Raw genomic sequence first — 8,635 nt, 5'->3', positions numbered from 1 at the left:
GTTCTGGTGCTCACCGGAAGCTCCCCGCCGGCGAGGACGACCTCGCCACCGGTGGATCTCAGCTGGCCTGAGCCACTGACGGGTGGGGCCAGCCTCTAGATAGTTTAGAGATAATAAAAATAAATCAGATAAATTAATAAGACACTAACATGTGGGTCCAGTGAGTTTAATTAACTAAATAAGATTAATCCTAATCTAAAATTGACCAGAGACACTGACCAGTGGGTCCCACTGGTCAGGTTTGACTTTCAACGGCCAAATGGACCTGCTGATGTCATGCTGATGCAGTAAAAGTATTTTCCAGTATAAAAATAATTCCAGAAATGTTTAAAACTTCAAAAATTCATAGAAATTAATCTGTAACTCCAATGAAAATAATTTATATATGAAAAAGTATCAGAAAAAATTCAAGGAATCTGAATATGCTATTTTCAATCATGTTTGAAAAAGTTACAGAACCCAAACATGTAGATTAATGAATAAGTCAATTCTTATAAATACTTTATAAATGGAATATGGAAAGTATTTAAATTTCTTTTTGTTTGACATGATCAAACATTGTTCTAATAACAAACCAGCAACTTAACATGACATCCCATGCATGTTAACATCAAGTTGATCTGAGCATCAGGTCGAATCAATTAAATCGGTATCCGAGAATACCTCATTTGAGGTGATATTTGAATTTAATTCAAATCAGCTTCAAACCCAATACATGTTGATTATAATAGTATATCACCTTGCATTCTCATGCCATGCTCATGCATCATCTTGTTTCCATATGATTGTTATTGATTGTTGTCATTCCTTCCGGTAGGCTCCGCTCCCCCGGATTCCACCGAATGTCCGTCTGACGGATATTGTCCCTCCTCTGAGCAACAAGGCAAGCAACCATTTTGATCATCCCGATAAATCCCATGTTCTTGCTCCTGCACCTGTTTATTGCATTAGAATCAAATGCTTCAACTGCTTTTGCCACGTTAGTTGAACCCACTTCCTTTGCATAACCTATCCTTGTCACAGTAAATAGTCGAACCTTGCAACCAAGCATACCTGGTAGTTGCTTGAGCCATAATGTGCCTTATCCTGCTATGCATGCTATGCTTAGAGTTGGGTATGGTCTGTCATCTGGGAGATGAACAGAATTGTGAGAATGTGTTCGGTAATCAAAGGTTGTGTGTGTGAACCTGATTTGGTAAAGGTACCGGTGAAAGGCTGTGTAGGAGTACATGGCGGGTTGTTTCATTGGAACCGTCCTTAGGAACTGAGTTCCGTGTATGTAATCCAAGACTAGATACTACCACACGTTGGGATACTTAATTGACCCTCTCGACTTATTAATCGCTTAGTACTCGGTCCAGGAGTTGCAAGTAGTTTCTGGTGTTTATAGACATGCTGGAGGCCGTGCATGGTGCTGACCTGAGAGGTGGGCCGTGATGCGGTAGGCAGTGGCACGGTGTACCAAGTGGCACCCGGATGGTGGGCTTGGGAACCCTGCGCACATCGTTTGAGGCCGTGGCGGAAACCCCGGCCGGACTTCCGTACGGGTTACTCTCAGATAGGCGATAAACTTGGACTAGGTACTAGTGTGGTTAACGGTCGTGGCCGACTCCCTCGCTAGGCTTCCGCTTGAAGGTTGCCGAGGTGCATGACGTGCACATGGCGATAAGTGGCGAGAGCGTGTGTGACGAAGTACACCCCTGCAGGGTTATGAGCTATTCGAATAGCCGCGTCCGCGGATATGGACTACTTGGAGACATATGTTGTTCATAGATAACTTCAATGGCTACTCATAAAATTGTCAAGATAAGCGTGAGTGTCGTGGACGGCATTTCCGTATGGAGACGGAATGATTCCACGATGGTGTATTGTTGTGGTGTTAGTGGACTCGTGTGCGAGAAATCAAGTTGTCAAAATTATTTAAAAATGCAAGTTGTCTAGCCACGAGTCAAATGCTGGCTTTCCGCATGAAACCCCACAATACCTTATTGATACCTTGCATGAGTAGTTAGTTATCCTAAAGTCTTGCTGAGTACCTTCGTACTCATGTTTGCTTAATAAATGTTGTAGAGGTTGCTAATGACCCTAATGGAGGGTTCTTCGTAGACATCGACGACGACGAGTAGCTGGTGTCCCAGCTACGATCTGGCCCTACGTTGGGTCTATAGTTTAGTCAGGCCATGTGCCTTCTAGTTGCCCTGTCTGTACTCAGACAGTTTTAAACTCTTCCGCTGGCTTGTAACTGAATGACTGCTATTATGGGTCATGAGACCCTTAATGTGTAATATTATGTGTGTGGCTCTTCTGAGCCTCTTAAATAAAGCTTGTATGTTTATGGTTATGTTGTGATGCCATCGAAGTATCTATACATATCGGTATGCCATGCGTACGTGTGTCGTACTTGATATGTATCGGGTTCGATTACCTAGTCATGAACTTTAGTAGCACTCCTTACAAGGAAATGCCCCTTTGTGATCCAACGAGCCTTGGTAGTTCGCTACTGCTCCGGACACATTGGTTGACTGGCATGTGTCCTTCTTAGCTGCTGTGTCTGTCCCCTTTGGGGAAATGTTACACGATGTAATGGAGTCCTTGTAGCTTGCTAAGACTTGTCTACACTCGCTGGTGACCGACACCTGCTTTGTTGGGTCATGTATGCATGTCCTTGTGCGGTACTGCCACTTTGGTTTGTGACTAGACTTGTCGATCCGGGTTCTTGACATTGGAATGCTAGCGACACTATTGCATACGTGAGTCAAAAGACGCAAACGGTCCCGGCTAAGGTAAGGCTGCAGCCGTGGAGTTAACCGTGCGTGAGACTGCAAAGGGATGCGATGTGTTACAGGCTGGATTCCTATGCCCTAGGATCGGGGTCCCGTCAGTGTTGGTATCAGAGCCTGACTGACTGTAGGATTACTAAGCCAAACTGGTCGAAGTTGAGTCTAGAATTGCTTTGGTTATATATAAGGGAATTGTTTGTGGAAGGGAACGTAAGAATCTTGTTCTCTTCTCAAGTTATTCTATTCTGGTCATCCTCATCTTTTCTGCGGGAATTAAGGACTAGGTTACTCATCTTCTTCTAGGCTCGTGTTTCTGATCGGTAGATTATAGGACTACGGGTCAAGAGATATTTGGGTTTCTTTCATTCCTAGGAAAAAGGAAGTAGGTTTGATGATCATAGAATTGAACTTGATAGCTGAGTGGTTACGCTATTCCATTTTGGGTTGTCTCAAAATTTGTTTTGAGCATTTACAGCTGTTATGCTACCCAATTTTCCGTTCGGAGCTCTAATGCTTTTGCATTACTCTCTATTTACAGATGCCTGGCCGTCCTTCTCGTCAGGTGGTACGTCTGACCAGGTGCATTGATGTACCGGGTCATACGGCCATGCTGGTTAGGGTGATGTCGGTGTGCGGTTACCGCTGGTACCCCGAGTACACAGTGGAGGAACAGTACCGAGACTTCAACCAGAGCCAGTACATCTGCACTGTTAGGGTATTTCCAGACTACCCTGGAGCTGAGGAACCAATCCATTGGTCCTATGGGTTGGGAGTCACTGTTGACATGGCAGTACAAGATGTTGCCTATTCAATGCTGACCATTATGAGAGCGAGACATGCACTGCTGCAGAATTCAGAATTCTGCTATGTTCCGGCCTCTCAGCCTGGTGAAGAGGGATACCTCAGTGGAGTCTATTTTTATTCTTCTATGGAGGATCCACTACTGCAGTCCACTGTTGAGATGCTAGAGAACAGAAACAGGGGTGCTCGTGCTCTCCGCATGGAGCTTTATGCTACCCGTGCCCGTCTGTGGACGGCTTTGACGCAGCTGGCACCGGTAGTCCAGACAGGGTATGGAGAGATGGAGATGTTGAACCCTGTTAGGACCCATCTTCTAGCCCACGTTGACTGGCCAGCTATAGGAGGAGTCACACCTCTTCGGGGACCCCTCTTACCACCAGTCAGGGGACCAAGGCCCCATCCGTGTCCTTATGGATCCCAGGGATCTCAGGCTAGAGTGTTTCCTGATCCGCAGGTTGAGCTTCCAGGTCATGGAGGTAATCTCTATGAGATGTTCTATGCGGATGCCTGAGCAGTGAGCGGAAGGATAGTATGGTAGTAGCCGTACGTTCACAGTCCTGTCTGACTTGTGAAGTATGCCTCTAATGTGAAATGAATTCCGGAGGCCTAGATAAATCATGTATAGGAAGCTTGTAAGCCTCTGATGAGTAGTTTCATAATTTCAGTAGTTTGCTCTTCGGTTAAGGTTGTACTGAACTATGTAAGGGTGTGTATGAACCATGGTGTATATATAGCAGTTGCTTGTTACCATGATGTTCGGATATTCATTTCCGCATTCCGTGTGTTCAGTACATTCTTAATCCATAGCTAGTATTGATATGATATTGGTCTAAGCTGTGAGTTTGTTTGTCAGGATGGTGTTCACCAGGTTGAACCGTGCCCCTGGTCGTGAGCAAGGCGAGGGTAGTCAAGCGTCGCAGGAAGACCTGCCTCACCCGCCCTCTCTGGCGGAAGTGATGATTGAGGCAGAGAGAAACAAAAGGGAGACCAACCGACTGTTAGAGCGTATTGAGCAGAATACGGCTCGTCAGCCTAGGAATGTTGCAGTGTCCCTCAACGACTTTGTGCAGCTGAATCCTCCAAAGTTTCATCATTCCGTCGATCCCCTCGACGCTGATGACTTGCTGTGCAGCATCTCACGCAAGATTCGCTCTGCGAATGTGTCTGAGGCTGACAAGGTGACCTTTGCAGCGTATTTCGTGGAAGGACTCGCCAATCTGTGGTGGGAGAATTTTGAAGCAATGCGTCCCGCTGAACCAGCAGCCACATGGGCAGACTTCAGTGCAGCTTTTCGTCTGCACCGTATTCTAGAGGGCCTGATGGACAGAAAGAGAGAGGAGTTCTGTGCCTTCACTCAGGGCAAGTTGACTGTGGATGCCTATAGCCGCGAGTTCGGTAATCTCGCCCTCTATGCAACAGAGGAGGTGTCTATTGACGCCAAGAAGCAAGCAAGGTTCCGTAAGGGTCTGAGCTTCGTCGTGATCTGCGCCTCCATGAGTGTGCAAGCTTTCAAGCCCTGGTCAACAAGGCGATCAGTGCCGAGACTGGTCATACTGACTTTGAAGCCATAAGGAAGCACTCCCGTGACTTTGGCTCGTCTTCTGGTTCCGCGTTTCCCAAACACAGGCTGTGGGTTCCGAACAGTTCTCTGCCGCCAAGATACACTCCGAGGCCATCCTACGTGGCGCCTTAGACGAATCAGGCCAACCCTCCAGCAAAAGCTTATGGTGGTCCAGCTAGCAATGCTGCACCACGTGCCAAGCTTATGGAGAACCAGGGCACTATTCCTGTGAGTGTCCTCAAAATGTGGGTGCCAAGCAACCCGGAAAGTCCGTCAGGCAAGCCAAGTCGGGCAAAGCTTACTATGTGAAGCCAACTCCTGCACGTGGCCGAGTGAACTATGTCTCAGCAGAAGAAGCTGCAGAGGATCCCGACGTCATGCTGGGTATGCTTCTTGTTAATCATCACCCAGCGTCCGTTCTCTTTGACACTGGGTCTTCTCATTCCTTCATTTCAGAAAGTTATGCACAGTTGCATAACATGTCTTTTTGTGATGTGCCAATTCCATTGGTTGTCCAAACTCCTGGTAGTAAATGGCAAACCTCTAGGATAACCTATGACAATGAAATTCTAGTAGATAGGCTAGTTTTTCTAGCCTCATTGATAGCCTTGAAATCTTCGCATATTAATATCATCTTGGGCATGGACTGGATGTCAGCTCACTATGCCAAGATTGATACTCATTCTAGAAATGTCCAGCTTACCCATCCCTCGGGTGAGATAGTAAATGTCTCTACTCGAGTTGCCCAGTGCCAACTCTATTCCTTAAATGCCAACCCTCTTCCGGAACTTGAAGACATTCCGGTAGTCCGTGACTTCCCGGATGTTTTTCCAGAGGAACTGCCAGGAATTCCACCTGACAGAGATGTAGAGTTCGTGATAGATCTTGTTCTGGGAACTGTCCCAATAGCCAGAAGACCTTATAAGATGGCACCCCTGGAGCTAGCCGAACTTAAGAAGCAATTAGATGAGGCGTTGAACAAAGGTTTCATTCGTCCTAGCTCTTCTCCTTGGGCTTGCCTCGTCCTCTTCGTCAAAAAGAAAGACGGAACGGATCGGATGGTTGTAGATTACCGACTAGTTAATCTGGTCACCATAAAGAACAAGTATCCGCTCCCCAGGATCAACGATCTGTACGATCAGCTCGCTGGATCCTCAGTCTTCTCCAAAATGGATTTGAGGTTGGGATACCATCAAATCAAGATCAAAAATGGGGACATTCCAAAAACGGCTTTTGTTACTCGTTATGGCCAATACGAGTACACCGTCATGTCCTTCGGTTTAACCAATGCCCCAGCCACCTTCTCTCGTCTGATGAATTCAATCTTCATGGAGTATTTGGATAAATTCGTCGTGGTATACCTCGATGATATTCTCATCTACTCGAAGAACGAACAAGAACATGCCGAGCATCTAAGGCTGGTATTGATGAAACTTCGAGAGCATCGCCTTTATGCCAAGTTTTCAAAATGTGAATTTTTGTTACCAGATGTGACCTATCTAGGACACGTAATCTCTGGTAAGGGTATTGCTGTCAACCCCGAGAGAGTTCAGCTGTCCTTGATTGGACTCAACCTGAATCGGTTAAGCAAGTTAGGAGTTTTCTTGGTCTAGCGAGCTATTGTCGCCGCTTTGTCGAGAATTTCTCCAAGGTTGCAAAGCCTCTAACTGAACTCCTCAAGAAGGATAAAAAGTTCGAGTGGACACCACAGTGTGAGCATAGTTTTCAGGAATTGAAAAGACGCCTGACTTCCGCACCTGTGTTGCTACCACCAGATTTTTCTAAAGACTTTGTTATCTATTGCGACGCCTCGTGACAAGGATTAGGTTGCATTCTCATGCAAGATTGTCATGTGATCGCATACGCATCTTGACAGTTGCGTCCACATGAGGATAATTATCCCACACATGACCTTGAGCTTGCAGCTGTGGTCCATGCACTAAAAACCTGGCGACATTACCTTCTGGGTAATCGTTGCGAAATATTCACTGATCACCAAAGTCTGAAATATATCTTCACCCAGCCGGATTTGAATCTCAGGCAAAGACGGTAGGTTGAGTTGATCTCGGATTACGACTTAGGGATAACTTACACCCCGGGGAAGGCCAATGTTATGGCCGATGCACTAAGTCGTAAATCTTATTGTAACAATTTGATGCTACAACAAGGTCAACCACATCTCTATGAGGACTTTCGGAAGTTGAATCTTCATATTGTTCCTCAAGGATTCCTTTCTACCCTAGTGGCGAAGCCTACTCTTAGGGATCAAATCGTAGCCGTGCAGGCCTATGATAAGGGTATATCCCGGATCAAGGAGAATATTGCTTGCGGCAACGCTAGGGAATTCTCCATCAATGAGAAAGGTGTTGTGTTCTTTCAGAACCGTTTAGTGGTTCCCAAGAGCAAACGTCTGCGGCAATTGATCCTTAAGGAGGCTCATGATTCTCCTCTCACCATTCATCCCGGTAGTACTAAGATGTATCAGGACCTACGCCAGAGGTTCTGGTGGACTAGGATGAAGAGAGAAATTGTTGAATTCGTTGCTAACTGCGACATTTGTCGTCGAGTTAAGGCAGAACATCAAAGGCCTGCTGGCACCCTTCAACCTCTAGCTATTACTGCATGGAAATGGGATAAAGTTAGCATGGATTTCATTACCGGATTTCCCAAGACCAAGAAAGGAAATAATGCTATCTTTGTGGTCATTGACCGTCTTTCCAAAGTGGCTCATTTTCTTCCCGTTCGTGAGAGTATAACAGCTAGCCAGCTAGCAGAATTATATGTCTCTCGAATAGTGTCTCTTCATGGTGTCCCCCTGGAGATTAACTCGGACCGTGGAAGTATCTTTACTTCTCGCTTCTCGGAAAGTTTTCAGAATGCCATGGGGACTCACTTATCTTTTAGCACTGCTTTCCATCCCCAATCAAGTGGTCAAGTAGAAAGAGTGAATCAAATCCTAGAAGATATGCTCCGAGCTTGTGTTATATCGTTCGATATGAATTGGGAGAAGTGCCTTCCATTCGCCGAATTCGCTTATAACAATAGTTATCAATCAAGCTTGGGCAAAGCCCTTTGAAGTTCTCTATGGACGAAGATGTCGAACACCTCTTAATTGGTCAGAAACCGGAGAGAGGCAACTCTTTGGCCCGGATATGATCCAGGATGCAGAAGAGCAGGTTCGCATTTTTCGTGAAAAGTTGAAAACAGCCCAGTCTCGTCAAAGGAGCCAATATGATCGTCATCATAAGGCTGTGACATTTGAAGTTGACGAGAAGGCTTACCTTCGGGTTACACCTTTGAAGGGCACCCATCGATTCGGTATCAAGGGCAAGTTGGCTCCTCGTTACATTGGTCCTTTTCGCATTCTTGCCAAACGAGGAGAAGTTGCCTACCAGTTGGAACTTCCTCCGCATCTTTCCAAGGTTCATGATGTCTTCCATGTCTCACAACTCACGCGTTGCTTTTCGGATCCTATCCGTGAACTGGACCACGA

This window comes from Hordeum vulgare, chromosome 1H (genome assembly GCF_904849725.1).
Source record: "Hordeum vulgare subsp. vulgare chromosome 1H, MorexV3_pseudomolecules_assembly, whole genome shotgun sequence".
Taxonomy (NCBI): Eukaryota; Viridiplantae; Streptophyta; class Magnoliopsida; order Poales; family Poaceae; genus Hordeum; species Hordeum vulgare.
This window is presented reverse-complemented; position numbering follows the sequence as displayed.